General features: G+C 41.5%; 6 non-coding genes across 6 annotated transcripts; all 6 read left to right on the top strand.

The window, feature by feature from the left end:
* The first annotated feature begins 697 nt into the window (after positions 1–697).
* On the top strand, positions 698–779 carry trnas-uga (transfer RNA serine (anticodon UGA)). The gene has a single exon. It is a non-coding gene; the product is annotated as a tRNA-Ser (tRNA).
* Positions 780–2,903: 2,124 nt separating this feature from the next.
* On the top strand, positions 2,904–2,985 carry trnas-cga (transfer RNA serine (anticodon CGA)). The gene has a single exon. It is a non-coding gene; the product is annotated as a tRNA-Ser (tRNA).
* Positions 2,986–3,925: 940 nt separating this feature from the next.
* On the top strand, positions 3,926–4,007 carry trnas-uga (transfer RNA serine (anticodon UGA)). The gene has a single exon. It is a non-coding gene; the product is annotated as a tRNA-Ser (tRNA).
* A 7,548-nt stretch (positions 4,008–11,555) lies between these two features.
* trnas-cga (transfer RNA serine (anticodon CGA)) lies at positions 11,556–11,637 on the top strand. The gene has a single exon. It is a non-coding gene; the product is annotated as a tRNA-Ser (tRNA).
* A 913-nt stretch (positions 11,638–12,550) lies between these two features.
* On the top strand, positions 12,551–12,632 carry trnas-uga (transfer RNA serine (anticodon UGA)). Its single transcript has one exon. It is a non-coding gene; the product is annotated as a tRNA-Ser (tRNA).
* A 2,125-nt stretch (positions 12,633–14,757) lies between these two features.
* trnas-cga (transfer RNA serine (anticodon CGA)) lies at positions 14,758–14,839 on the top strand. Its single transcript has one exon. It is a non-coding gene; the product is annotated as a tRNA-Ser (tRNA).
* The last annotated feature ends 816 nt before the right edge of the window (positions 14,840–15,655 follow it).

Raw genomic sequence — 15,655 nt, 5'->3', positions numbered from 1 at the left:
AATGTTGTCTTCCTGCGCAGGGTTGAAATCTGCTATGACAAACCAGTATTTTGAACATATGACTTGATAGGAATCTAAGACATGGACTTGTCCAGTGATTCAAGTGCTCGGAATACTTTTTGTCTTTGTCTTTGTGTGAGCTAATTGAGAAAGTTGTGATGGCCGAGTGGTTAATACGTGATTTGGCGCAATAAGATCAATATGTCGTGCCATCAAGTTTACCATTTTACACCAATGATGTCTGTTTCCAAATCCCCAATCCCTTTACTTGTTCCAACAGCTGCAATGGCCGATTCTTTAGACGTTGGACCTGAATTTCACTGGGGTCTCCCCACCCATGTTCTTACCTTGCTCGAAGCGTATAGCCCACTTCTGCTTTCTCCTCATCACTTTCCTTAGATTCCTACTGCTGCGATGGCCAAGTGGTTTAAGCTTTGCAAATGAACTCCAGTGTTGTCTCCCTGTACAGTTTTTAAAACTGCTTGCATCGCATTGACAAACCAGTCTTTATTTGTAAAATAGCATTGGTGACTTGATATTGATGAAGTGCTTAATGCATAGACTTGTCCTTTGATTCAAGTGCTCAGAATATGTATTCCTTGAATAACAGTTCAAATAGGCTCTTCAGTAGACAGTCTCGTCTTTACAGAAGTAAAATTGACAGAATGAGATAAACGACTGGTAGTTAACATAGCAAGCTGTGATGGCCGAGTGGTTAAGGCGTTGGACTTGAAATCCAATGGGGTCTCCCCGCTCAGGTTCGAACCCTGCTCACAGCGCTTTGACAAGCCATTTATTTTTTTACATATTCTTGGTGACTTGATATTGATGAAGTGCTTAATGCATAGACTTGTCCTTTGATTCAAGTGCTCAGATTATATCTGCCTTGACAAACAGTTCAAATAGGCTCTTCAGTACAGATACTGTTGTTTGTGCTAGATTTGCGATGGAAATTCTGAGAGCCAAGTGGTTAAGTCCTCATACTTGAAACCCAATTGCGTCTCCCTGCTCTTTTTAAAATCTTATTCTCAGTGAATAGTCCACTTGTACTTTCTCTGCGCATAGTTTTTTGACTTGCACATTAAACTTCCAACCTTCACAGCTTTGGAAAGGACCGAGGTTACTAGATCAATATGTCGTGCCATCAAGTTTACCATTTTACACCAATGATGTCTGTTTCCAAATCCCAATCCCTTTACTTGCATTCCAACAGCTGCAATGGCCGAGGTCTTTAGACGTTGGACCTGAATTTCAATGGGGTCTCCCGACCCATGTTCTTACCTTGCTCGAAGCGTATAGCCCACTTCTGCTTTCTCCCCATCACTTTCCTTAGATTCCTACTGCTGCGATGGCCAAGTGGTTTAACTTCTTGACTATACTTGAGACGCAGATGTCTCAAGTAGACACCTGGAAATGCAAATGCGCTACGCTAAATGCTAAATGTACTCGTTACAACTCAAACCTTGATCAAAATTCACAAGCAGGGTATTGAATTAAAGCTACACTCGTTGTGAACCTAGCCAACAAGTCAGATTTTTAAAATGCTTTTCGGCGAAAGCATGAGAAGGTATTATCTGATAGCATGCACCACCTGAAAATGCCTGAATGCGACGTAAACAAAGACTCTGCTTATCCGACGCAGCACAAAACGCAGAAATAAAATATAAAACATTCATTACCTTTGACGAGCTTCTTTCTTGGCACTCCTATATGCCCCATAAACATCACTATTGGGTCTTTTTTTCGTTTAAATCGGTCCATATATACCCAAAATAGCTTTGTATGGAAGCTGTGTCATTCAGAAAAAAACATCGTTTTTAAACCTTGCGTAATTTTTAAAAATTAAAAAAGTCGACGATAAACTTTCACAAAACACTTCGAAATCCTTTTGTAATCCAACTTTAGGTATTAGTAAACGTTTATAATCTATCAAAATGATTACAGGGCGATGTATATTCAATAGCTCCTCGTTTGCAAATCAATGGCTGCCCATGTCCACATTAACAACATCCGGGTGAAGACTGGAAGAAACGGATGCCAGATAGATGGATTTTCCAACAATTAATTCAATTGAAAATGACGACAATGGCGACATCCTGTGGAATTTGTATGAATTGCATGCAGGTCGATATTAAATTTTGCCCTCTTTTAACAACTCATGGAAGTGACTTATGGAAATTATTTTTAGCTTTCAGAGAGCAGTTTTTCTTGCGTTTTTCAATGAAACACACGATCTGTTATAGTCACAGCCGTGATTTAACCAGTTTTAGAAACTTCAGTGTTTTCTATCCACACATACTAATCATATGCATATACTATATTCCTGGCATGAGTAGCAGGACGCTGAAAAGTTGCGCGATTTTTAACAGAATGTTCGAAAAAGGAAGGGGTAGACTTAAGAGGTTTTAAGCATTGGAATCAAAATCCAATATGTTCTCCCTGTACAGTTTTTACAGGGTGATGATAAAGTAGACCTTTAGTAATTGGATCTGTCTCCTCTGAATTTAAATTGTCCTTACTTTATGGGCTCGTCTAACGATTGAAGTGCTCAGAAAATAGCTCATTTTACTTGAAAAATATTTCAACTAGGCATTTGGATACTTTTGTCCTTGTGTGAGCTAACTCAGCAAGCTGTGATTGCAGACTGGTTAAATCGTTGACCTCGAAATCCATTGGGTTCGCCCAGTGCAGTTTTGAACAATCCAATCTTTATTTGTTACTGATCATTGGGGACTTGATTTGGATAATGCTTGGACATGTCCTTTGATTCAAGTGCTCAGAATTTATCTTCCATGACAAACATTTAAAGTAGGCTCTTCAATAGCGATAATATGGTCATTTTAGAGGTAAAATGGACAGAACGAGATAGCGGGCTGGTTAAGGCAGAGTAGCCAATAGGCGAAGCTGTGATGGCCGAGAGGTTAAGGCGTTGGATTCGAAATCCAATGGGGTCTCCCCGCGCAGGTTCGAACCCTGCTCACAGCGCTTTGACAAACAAGTCTATATTTGCAACATGTCATTTGGGAGTTGATATGGATAATGTCCTTAATCCGTGGACTTGTCCTTTGATTCAGGTGCTCAGAATATGTCTTCCAAGACAAAAAGGAGTTCAAATAGGCTCTTCAGAAGAGATCCTGTTGGTTGTGAGATAGTCGAGCTGTTAAGGACTGCAAGAGTAAGTTTTGATGGCAGAGTGGACTTGAAATCCAATGTTGTCTTCCTGCGCAGGGTTGAAATCTGCTCGCAGTGCTATGACAAACCAGTATTTTGAACATATGACTTGATAGGAATCTAAGACATGGACTTGTCCAGTGATTCAAGTGCTCGGAATACTTTTTGTCTTTGTCTTTGTGTGAGCTAATTGAGAAAGTTGTGATGGCCGAGTGGTTAATACGTGATTTGGCGCAATAAGATCAATATGTCGTGCCATCAAGTTTACCATTTTACACCAATGATGTCTGTTTCCAAATCCCCAATCCCTTTACTTGTTCCAACAGCTGCAATGGCCGATTCTTTAGACTTTGGACCTGAATTTCACTGGGGTCTCCCCACCCATGTTCTTACCTTGCTCGAAGCGTATAGCCCACTTCTGCTTTCTCCTCATCACTTTCCTTAGATTCCTACTGCTGCGATGGCCAAGTGGTTTAAGCTTTGCAAATGAACTCCAGTGTTGTCTCCCTGTACAGTTTTTAAAACTGCTTGCATCGCATTGACAAACCAGTCTTTATTTGTAAAATAGCATTGGTGACTTGATATTGATGAAGTGCTTAATGCATAGACTTGTCCTTTGATTTAAGTGCTCAGAATATGTATTCCTTGAATAACAGTTCAAATAGGCTCTTCAGTAGACAGTCTCGTCTTTACAGAAGTAAAATTGACAGAATGAGATAAACGACTGGTTAAGGCCTGGTAGTTAACATAGCAAGCTGTGATGGCCGAGTGGTTAAGGCGTTGGACTTGAAATCCAATGGGGTCTCCCCGCGCAGGTTCGAACCCTGCTTACAGCGCTATGACAAACCATTTCTTTTTTTACATATCCTTGGTGACTTGATATGGATAATGTGCTTAATGCATGGACTTGTCCTTTGATTCAAGTGCTCAGATTATATCTGCCTTGACAAACAGTTCAAATAGGCTCTTCAGTACAGATACTGTTTTTTTTTTTTTTTTAAACTCTGTTTATTAAGTTTTGAACATACACACATACAGACAAGACAAAGCAATATAAATAATATACTCAACTAGAAAAAAAAAAATACAAATAGAAATACAAATAAAAAAATAGCTTTAAAGATACCATACTTTAGACAAGTTAAACACACCAGGCAGAAGGCTACAGAGGTTAAAGGGCAATCTATAGTACAGGGACAGGGCTAACATCTCACCATTGTTCCTGTAAACAATCAAGGGATAAGGGTGGAGAAATGCAACCACTCACAGAGAGTCATGGCCACAGACCGACCATCCACTGGACAAAAAAAAAGTTTACAATGCTTTAAAATAAAATAAAAAAAAATGATTATTCATGTAGGTGTGAACAAAATGTAAAAATAACTGGGAAAAACAAGCTCACACTTCAGTCTCTGCCTGGGCAAGATGAACAAGGCATCTGCGGACCACAATCAATAAGCACATGGATCTTAGTCCCCCCCCAGCAAAAACACAGAGAGAGACTCCTCCAACCCTTAAGTCACAGACTTATTTTAGTATTAATTGGAATGCCATCAGAGGATGGACTGTTTAAAGTAAGACCGGAATGGAGACCAAGCCTCATCAAACAGTTTGGGGTTCCCACGTGAATTGAATTGAATTTTTTCTAGTTTCAGAGAGCACAACACATCCCTCACCCAATATTTATAAGATGGGGGAGCTGCCATCTTCCAGTTCTGTAGTATTAGCCGTCTAGCTAAAAGAGTTGTATAAGCAACAGTGTTCGACTGGATTCTTGATAGGGGGGTACCCATGGGCAGTACTCCAAAAAGGGCTGTAAGGGGAGACGGATCTATAACAGTGTCATATATATCAGAGAAACATTTAAATATTAATTCCCAGAAACCTGACAGTTTATGACAGCCCCAAAACATATGCAACAGTGTGGCTGGTTCCACCTTACATCTGACACAGGTAGGATCAAAATCAGAGAATATTCTTCCAAGTTTGGCCCCCGACCAGTGGATACGGTGAACCACCTTGAATTGAATGAGGCTGTGTCTAGTGCTAAAAGAGGACGAGTGCACCCTGTGCAGCACAGATTCCCAGGCGTCTTCCCCAAGTTCCTCCCCCAAATCCCTTTCCCATCGAGTCTTTAAAGGCACCAAAGAAGGGTTCTGTAAGTCATGAATGATTGCATATACATCTGAAATTGCACCCCTAGGAAGCTTGTTCAGCTCCAAGATGCTCTCTATAGCTGTATTCGCAGGCCTATTGGAAAATCCAGGTGTATTAGCCCTGACAAAGTTTCTAGTCTGGAGATAGCGGAAAAAGTGGGATTGGGGGAGATTGAACTTTTCCTGCAGCTGAGAAAAAGAGGCAAATGTACCATCAAAGAATAATTGGGCTAGCGAGGAAAGGCCTAGTGAGTGCCAAATGCCAAAAGCCCCATCATTCAAAGATGGAGGAAATAAAATGTTCTGATTGATTGGGCCTGATAGAGAAAAGCCTCGGAGGTTAAAGGCTAAACGGAACTGATTCCAAATTTTAAGAGACTGCTTTACAATTGGGTTGGCACACCTTTTGCCTAGGGACACTGGGAGAGACGAGCACAGCACAGAGGAAAGTGCTGCAGGTTTACACGATTCAGACTCCATCTGGACCCAGAGTGGTCTAGGGCCAGTAGGATCAGTCTGCAGCCAGTACAGAACGGCTCTAAAATTTGCAGCCCAGTAGTATGTCTGAAAATGTGGTAGAGCTAAACCCCCCAATGACCTAGGCTTCTGTAAATGCTTTCTACCAATCCGTGGTACCTTGCCATCCCAAATAAAATGCATGAATGTTTGATCCAGTGAAATAAAAAAAGATTTTGGAATAAAAATGGGTAAACATTGAAATAAATATAGATATTTGGGCAACACATTCATTTTAATGACATTAACCCTTCCGATAAGAGAAAGGGGTAGCGAATTCCAAAAAGTAAAAGATTGTTTCAATCTGTCTGCTAGAGCAACAAAGTTTTCCTGAAACAAATTTGAATATTTCCTTGTCACTTTTACTCCCAAGTAAGTGAATTGATCCCGGACAATCCTAAACTGAGAACTTGTGAAAGAGCACTTTAAAGCAGCCTTGTTTACCGGAAAAAGCTCACTCTTGCCTAGATTCAGCTTGTACCCTGAGATTGATCCAAACTTTTTAAGAACAGATAGGGCACGTGGCAATGAGGTATCGGGATTGGAGATAAACAAAAGGAGGTCGTCAGCATATAGCGAGACTTTCTGCTCCCAGCCAACCCTGATTATGCCTTGAATGGCATCATTAGAGCGTAGTGCAATGGCGAGAGGCTCGATTGCCAAAGCAAACAACAAGGGGGAGAGTGGGCAACCCTGTCTGGATCCGCGGTGCAAGGGAAAATAGTCAGAGGACAAGTTATTAGTCCGTACCGAAGCCATGGGGGAAAAATAAAGAATCTTTATCCACGCAATGAATTTGGGGCCAAAGCCAAATCTATAAAGGGCAGCTGTTAGGTAATCCCACTCAACGCGGTCAAACGCTTTTTCGGCATCAAGTGAGACCACCACCTCCGGGTCCTCCGACGCTGGGGAGTACAGTATATTCATAAGGCGCCTAATATTGAAAAATAAATGTCTATTTCTCACAAAGCCAGTCTGGTCAGAGTGTATTACTTGGTGCAGCAAGCCTTCCATACGGATGGCTAAAAGCTTAGCTAGGATTTTGTAATCACAGTTTAAAAGCGAGATTGGGCGATAGGATCCACATTCCAGGGGGTCTTTGTTTTTCTTTAGTAGTAATGAAATTGAAGCCTGATAAAGACTAGGCGGCAGCTTTGAAGTATTGAGGCACTCTGCAAATAGTCGGGACAAGAATGGGCAAAGCAGACCAGAAAACGTCCTGTAAAATTCGGTTGGAAAACCGTCCGGACCCGGTGATTTACCACTTTTCATTGCGGACACTGCTGTTACAATCTCCTCAAGCGTAAATTCTTCTTCTAGACAGTCATGGGAGTCTGTATCAATTGAAGGCATATTCAAGCCATTAAAGAAGGAGTCAATCAGCAAAGGGTCTTGAGGGGATTCAGAGGTGTATAGCGCAGAGTAAAATTGTTTAAATTGATCATTGATCTCTTTATGTATAACTGTGGTGGCACCAGACGGGGTCCTTATTTGTGGGATTAGCCGTGAGGCCTCAGATTTACGGATCTGATGTGCAAGGAGTTTACTGGCCTTGTCGCCTTGTTCATAGACTTTGTATCGAGCTCGCAAGAGTAACTGTTCAGCTTGCCTGGTAGAAAGCTCATCAAATTCAGATTGGAGTAGTTGGCGCTCTTTATGCAGATCAGAGGAAGGATCCGTAGCATACTTCTCATCCAATGTGGCTATGGACTCGCTCAGGTCCCGAAGTCGCTGGGAGCGAACTCTGTTTTGGTTGGCTGTATAAGAAATAATTTGGCCACGTAGGTATGCTTTGAGAGACTCCCATATGGTAGAGCAGGACATACCTGGTGTTGAATTAGTTTCTAGGAATAAGGCAATTTCAGAAGAAATGAAATTGACAAACTCCTTATCTGAGAGTAAAATGGGGTTGAGACGCCATTGATAACACCTAGGGGGTCGCTGGGGAAACTCTAGTTCAAGCACTAATGGTGAATGGTCAGAGATAACAATACTCTCGTAAGTACACTGCCGAAGGTTAGGCAGAAGTTTTTTGTCCAAAAAAAAGTAATCAATCCGGGAGTATGTTTTATGAACATGAGAATAAAAGGAATACTGTCTATCTGTAGGATGTAGGAAACGCCAGGCCTCAAACATAGCATATTTCTGAAGAAAGGATTGAATAAGTAGGGCACATTTAGATGGGCCTGTATTTATTTGTGAGGACTTGTCCAGAACTGGGGACATTTTACAGTTGAAATCCCCCCCTAAAATCAACAAATGAGAATCTAAATTGGGAATAGCAGACAGAAAGGAAGAAATGAAACTTGTGTCATCCCAATTGGGAGCATAAACACTAGCCAAAACAAGAGGGGTAGAAAACAGTTCACCAGTTACTATGACGTATCGTCCCTTAGGATCAGCAATAACCTCAGAAGCTACAAAGGGAGTAGCTTTATCAACCAGAATAGCAGCACCTCTTGATTTACTATGAAAGTTTGAGTGGAACACTTGACCAACCCAGTCCTTACGCATCCCTCGAATGCTCACCAGTCCTCAAGTGAGTCTCTTGTAGAAATGCAATATTTGCATTCAAACCCTTTAAGTGCGTCAACACCCTCTTACGCTTCACCGGGTTGTTAACCCCTTTCGTATTCCAAGAAATGTACTTGATCGTATTATTTCGGCCCCTCTGGGCATTCCCGTTATTCAACCCTGTCATCAGAGCATAGAATGGAAAAGCAATGAGCGCCCAAAACCCCCAGAATAACTTGTCCCAGAGTAATAATGTACGGTGGTAAATGTTTGGAAAAAGTACAGAAAAAAAACAGAAAAAAAACTAAAAAGACAGAATGACAACATTAGAACTGAACAATTCAACCTGCCCCCCCACCCCCTCCCCCTCCCCCCATCCCAGACAATACCTCCCCAAACGAGGTACAAGCCTAAATAGAACATGTTCTCTTCGCACAGTATGTCTGTGAGAGTGCGGTCTTAAACCTAAACCCACAGTCCCGCTCTTTAAAGTCGTGTTTTGTTAGTGGATCAAGCAGCAAAAAGAAAGATTTGTATGTATTTTTTCAAATAAAAAAAAGGCGAATCCCTTGTGTAAACGGAATGACAAAAGCACCACTTGTAGATGTATATAATTGTATTCACCCGTCTTATAACAGGCATTGAGAGAGAAAATAAATAAAATGTATAAAGGCTCTCAGCCAAAAATCTAATTTGAAGTAAGGAAATCGTAGTTAGACAATCAAAAATAATAGCAATTATAATAGTAGTCTAGTTGAAGCTGAGACAGCTTACAACCAATACCAAAAAACTACGTGTGCGCAACGTTGAACGTTTGCTGGGCATAAATGACGCTCAAAACTTTTAAAATGAAAGTGAGGCCCCAGAAACCGTGTAGCCTCAGGAGACATTTACTGTTTACTGGGTCAATGCAAACGGATGCAGTAAACAAATAACCAAAACTATTTTGAGTCACTGAGACAATGTGTAAACAAACTAAATAGGTGAGCGAGATAAGGCACGCACACTAGATAATCAAAACATTAGATCACATCAAATAAGCCTGAATAGTTTCACCAACTATACAAGACTAGCCTGTTATATCTAAACATAATTGTACCACAAGTGGGGTACTTACAATCCACACTGTGAGCATATTCAAGACTTCTTGATGTGACGTTGAATGTGAGCCATAGCCTCATCCGGAGATTCAAATGTGTGGTCTTTACCCTCATGAGATATCCATAAACGGGCCGGGAATCGCAGTCCATACTTCACACTTGGATGGTCCCGAAGTACTCGTTTGGCCTGTCCGAAAGCTGCGCGCTGCCTGGAAACAGTGGGGGAGTAGTCCTGGTAGATGGAGAAGCTCTGTCCTTGAAAGCTCAGAGTGGTATTGCGGGCTCGTCGGAGGATCTCCATCTTCTCATGAAAAAAGTGCACTCGAAGAATTATGTCACTTATGTCACGGGGCCTCTCCCCATCCCGGGGCTTTGGGCGCAGCGACCGGTGGGCTCGATCAATCAGGGGCTTTTCATCTAAGGCAAGAACATCCTTCAGCAGCCCTGAAACGAAATCTGTGGCGCGATGCATTTCAGCGGACTCTGGGACTGATACAAGTCTCAGATTATTGTGTCGAGAGAGTCCCTCTAAACTCACACAGCACTCCCTCACCTTTTTCAAATCCGCAGCTAGGCGTTTAACTTCAGTCTCCAGGGATGTAGTTAAATCGGAGACATTAGTAGCGGAGGCCTCCAGTGCTGCAATCGTTGTAGTGTGTGACGCAGTTGTTGTTTTGAGTAATGTAATTGCCGGCACAGTCTCGTTCCGCAGGATGGTTAAATCTGCTTTTAAAGTATCAGAAACCTCCTGTATTCTGGCCTCAATCGTAGCAACCACCTGTGTTTTCATTTCAACTATCTCAGAGCGTAGTAGCCTGATGGCCTCGAGAATGTTCATTTCAGCGCCGCCAGGCCAAGCCGCGCCCCCGGGTAAAGTGTGCGTCCCCGGGCCCTCAGACTCAGGGGAGGGCGGTGATGAGAGCGGGTCTTGTAGGCCGGGTTTTCTCAAAGTCATGCTCTTGGCCTTATGTTTGGTTGACATGCTGACATTCGGAAGAAAAGTAGTCTTGGTTTTTACGGAAAGGGATCACCAAATTAATATTTGAAAATAAATACGGTTCTGCTGCAGAATTCACATAAACTTTAAGAATACCACGGGAGCAAACGGAAAACACGTCAGTCACACATGGCGTCCCCTACCATCCCCTAAAGATAATAGATTGTGTTGTTTGTGTTAGATTTGTGATGGAAAATCTGAGAGCCAAGTGGTTAAGTCCTCAGACTTGAAACCCAATTGCGTCTCCCTGCTCTTTTTAAAATCTTATTCTCAGTGAATAGTCCACTTGTACTTTCTCTGCACATAGTTTTTTGACTTGCACATTAAACTTCCAACCTTCACAGCTTTGGAAAGGACCGAGGTTACTAGATCAATATGTCGTGCCATCAAGTTGACCATTTTGCACCAATGATGTCTGTTTCCAAATCTCAATCCCTTTACTTGCATTCCAACAGCTGCAATGGCCGAGTTCTTTAGACGTTGGACCTGAATTTCAATGGGGTCTCCCCACCCATGTTCTTACCTTGCTCGAAGCGTATAGCCCACTTCTGCTTTCTCCTCATCACTTTCCTTAGATTCCTACTGTTGCGATGGCCAAGTGGTTTAAGCATTGGAATCAAAATCCAATATGTTCTCCCTGTACAGTTTTTACAGGGTGATGATAAAGTAGACCTTTAGTAATTGGATCTGTCTCCTCTGAATTTAAATTGTCCTTACTTTATGGGCTCGTCTAACGATTGAAGTGCTCAGAAAATAGCTTATTTGACTTGAAAAATATTTCAACTAGGCATTTGGATACTTTTGTCCTTGTGTGAGCTAACTCAGCAAGCTGTGATTGCAGACTGGTTAAATCGTTGACCTCAAAATCCATTGGGTTCGCCCAGTGCAGTTTTGAACAATCCAGTCTTTATTTGTTACTGATCATTGGGGACTTGATATGGATAATGCTTGGACATGTCCTTTGATTCAAGTGCTCAGAATGTATCTTCCATGACAAACATTTAAAGTAGGCTCTTCAATAGCGATAATATGGTCATTTTAGAGGTAAAATGGACAGAACGAGATAGCGGGCTGGTTAAGGCAGTGTAGCCAACAGGAGAAGCTGTGATGGCCGAGAGGTTAAGGCGTTGGATTCGAAATCCAATGGGTTCTCCCCGCGCAGGTTCGAACCCTGCTCACAGCGCTTTGACAAACAAGTCTTTATTTGGGAGTTGATATGGATAATGTCCTTAATCCGTGGACTTGTCCTTTGATTCAGGTGCTCAGAATATATCTTCCAAGACAAAAAGGAGTTCAAATAGGCTCTTCAGAACAGATCCTGTTGGTTGTGAGATAGTCGAGCTGTTAAGGACTGCAAGATAACAGAGTAAATTTTGATGGCAGAGTGGACTTGAAATCCAATGTTGTCTTCCTGCGCAGGGTTGAAATCTGCTATGACAAACCAGTATTTTGAACATATGACTTGATAGGAATCTAAGACATGGACTTGTCCAGTGATTCAAGTGCTCGGAATACTTTTTGTCTTTGTCTTTGTGTGAGCTAATTGAGAAAGTTGTGATGGCCGAGTGGTTAATACGTGATTTGGCGCAATAAGATCAATATGTTGTGCCATCAAGTTTACCATTTTACACCAATGATGTCTGTTTCCAAATCCCCAATCCCTTTACTTGTTCCAACAGCTGCAATGGCCGATTCTTTAGACGTTGGACCTGAATTTCACTGGGGTCTCCCCACCCATGTTCTTACCTTGCTCGAAGCGTATAGCCCACTTCTGCTTTCTCCTCATCACTTTCCTTAGATTCCTACTGCTGCGATGGCCAAGTGGTTTAAGCTTTGCAAATGAACTCCAGTGTTGTCTCCCTGTACAGTTTTTAAAACTGCTTGCATCGCATTGACAAACCAGTCTTTATTTGTAAAATAGCATTGGTGACTTGATATTGATGAAGTGCTTAATGCATAGACTTGTCCTTTGATTCAAGTGCTCAGAATATGTATTCCTTGAATAACAGTTCAAATAGGCTCTTCAGTAGACAGTCTCGTCTTTACAGAAGTAAAATTGACAGAATGAGATAAACGACTGGTAGTTAACATAGCAAGCTGTGATGGCCGAGTGGTTAAGGCGTTGGACTTGAAATCCAATGGGGTCTCCCCGCTCAGGTTCGAACCCTGCTCACAGCGCTTTGACAAGCCATTTATTTTTTTACATATCCTTGGTGACTTGATATTGATGAAGTGCTTAATGCATAGACTTGTCCTTTGATTCAAGTGCTCAGATTATATCTGCCTTGACAAACAGTTCAAATAGGCTCTTCAGTACAGATACTGTTGTTTGTGCTAGATTTGCGATGGAAATTCTGAGAGCCAAGTGGTTAAGTCCTCAGACTTGAAACCCAATTGCGTCTCCCTGCTCTTTTTAAAATCTTATTCTCAGTGAATAGTCCACTTGTACTTTCTCTGCGCATAGTTTTTTGACTTGCACATTAAACTTCCAACCTTCACAGCTTTGGAAAGGACCGAGGTTACTAGATCAATATGTCGTGCCATCAAGTTGACCATTTTGCACCAATGATGTCTGTTTCCAAATCCCAATCCCTTTACTTGCATTCCAACAGCTGCAATGGCCGAGGTCTTTAGACGTTGGACCTGAATTTCAATGGGGTCTCCCGACCCATGTTCTTACCTTGCTCGAAGCGCATAGCCCACTTCTGCTTTCTCCCCATCACTTTCCTTAGATTCCTACTGCTGCGATGGCCAAGTGGTTTAACTTCTTGACTATACTTGAGACGCAGATGTCTCAAGTAGACACCTGGAAATGCAAATGCGCTACGCTAAATGCTAAATGTACTCGTTACAACTCAAACCTTGATCAAAATTAACAAGCAGGGTATTGAATTAAAGCTACACTCGTTGTGAACCTAGCCAACAAGTCAGATTTTTAAAATGCTTTTCGGCGAAAGCATGAGAAGGTATTATCTGATAGCATGCACCACCTGAAAATGCCTGAATGCGACGTAAACAAAGACTCTGCTTATCCGACGCAGCACAAAACGCAGAAATAAAATATAAAACATTCATTACCTTTGACGAGCTTCTTTCTTGGCACTCCTATATGCCCCATAAACATCACTATTGGGTCTTTTTTTTCGTTTAAATCGGTCCATATATACCCAAAATAGCTTTGTATGGAAGCTGTGTCATTCAGAAAAAAACATTGTTTTTAAACCTTGCGTAATTTTTAAAAATTAAAAAAGTCGACGATAAACTTTCACAAAACACTTCGAAATCCTTTTGTAATCCAACTTTAGGTATTAGTAAACGTTTATAATCTATCAAAATGATTACAGGGCGATGTATATTCAATAGCTCCTCGTTTGCAAATCAATGGCTGCCCATGTCCACATTAACAACATCCGGGTGAAGACTGGAAGAAACGGATGCCAGATAGATGGATTTTCCAACAATTAATTCAATTGAAAATGACGACAATGGCGACATCCTGTGGAATTTGTATGAATTGCATGCAGGTCGATATTAAATTTTGCCCTCTTTTAACAACTCATGGAAGTGACTTATGGAAATTATTTTTAGCTTTCAGAGAGCAGTTTTTCTTGCGTTTTTCAATGAAACACACGATCTGTTATAGTCACAGCCGTGATTTAACCAGTTTTAGAAACTTCAGTGTTTTCTATCCACACATACTAATCATATGCATATACTATATTCCTGGCATGAGTAGCAGGACGCTGAAAAGTTGCGCGATTTTTAAGAGAATGTTCGAAAAAGGAAGGGGTAGACTTAAGAGGTTTTAAGCATTGGAATCAAAATCCAATATGTTCTCCCTGTACAGTTTTTACAGGGTGATGATAAAGTAGACCTTTAGTAATTGGATCTGTCTCCTCTGAATTTAAATTGTCCTTACTTTATGGGCTCGTCTAACGATTGAAGTGCTCAGAAAATAGCTCATTTTACTTGAAAAATATTTCAACTAGGCATTTGGATACTTTTGTCCTTGTGTGAGCTAACTCAGCAAGCTGTGATTGCAGACTGGTTAAATCGTTGACCTCGAAATCCATTGGGTTCGCCCAGTGCAGTTTTGAACAATCCAATCTTTATTTGTTACTGATCATTGGGGACTTGATTTGGATAATGCTTGGACATGTCCTTTGATTCAAGTGCTCAGAATTTATCTTCCATGACAAACATTTAAAGTAGGCTCTTCAATAGCGATAATATGGTCATTTTAGAGGTAAAATGGACAGAACGAGATAGCGGGCTGGTTAAGGCAGAGTAGCCAATAGGCGAAGCTGTGATGGCCGAGAGGTTAAGGCGTTGGATTCGAAATCCAATGGGGTCTCCCCGCGCAGGTTCGAACCCTGCTCACAGCGCTTTGACAAACAAGTCTATATTTGCAACATGTCATTTGGGAGTTGATATGGATAATGTCCTTAATCTGTGGACTTGTCCTTTGATTCAGGTGCTCAGAATATGTCTTCCAAGACAAAAAGGAGTTCAAATAGGCTCTTCAGAAGAGATCCTGTTGGTTGTGAGATAGTCGAGCTGTTAAGGACTGCAAGAGTAAGTTTTGATGGCAGAGTGGACTTGAAATCCAATGTTGTCTTCCTGCGCAGGGTTGAAATCTGCTCGCAGTGCTATGACAAACCAGTATTTTGAACATATGACTTGATAGGAATCTAAGACATGGACTTGTCCAGTGATTCAAGTGCTCGGAATACTTTTTGTCTTTGTCTTTGTGTGAGCTAATTGAGAAAGTTGTGATGGCCGAGTGGTTAATACGTGATTTGGCGCAATAAGATCAATATGTTGTGCCATCAAGTTTACCATTTTACACCAATGATGTCTGTTTCCAAATCCCCAATCCCTTTACTTGTTCCAACAGCTGCAATGGCCGATTCTTTAGACGTTGGACCTGAATTTCACTGGGGTCTCCCCACCCATGTTCTTACCTTGCTCGAAGCGTATAGCCCACTTCTGCTTTCTCCTCATCACTTTCCTTAGATTCCTACTGCTGCGATGGCCAAGTGGTTTAAGCATTGGAATCAAAATCCAATATGTTCTCCCTGTACAGTTTTTACAGGGTGATGATAAAGTAGACCTTTAGTAATTGGATCTGTCTCCTCTGAATTTAAATTGTCCTTACTTTATGGGCTCGTCTAACGATTGAAGTGCTCAGAAAATAGCTC

This window comes from Oncorhynchus clarkii, chromosome 20 (assembly GCF_045791955.1).
Source record: "Oncorhynchus clarkii lewisi isolate Uvic-CL-2024 chromosome 20, UVic_Ocla_1.0, whole genome shotgun sequence".
NCBI classification, from domain to species: domain Eukaryota; kingdom Metazoa; phylum Chordata; class Actinopteri; order Salmoniformes; family Salmonidae; genus Oncorhynchus; species Oncorhynchus clarkii.
The sequence above is the reverse complement of the archived record's forward strand: the minus strand, read 5'-3'. Positions and strand labels throughout refer to the sequence as shown.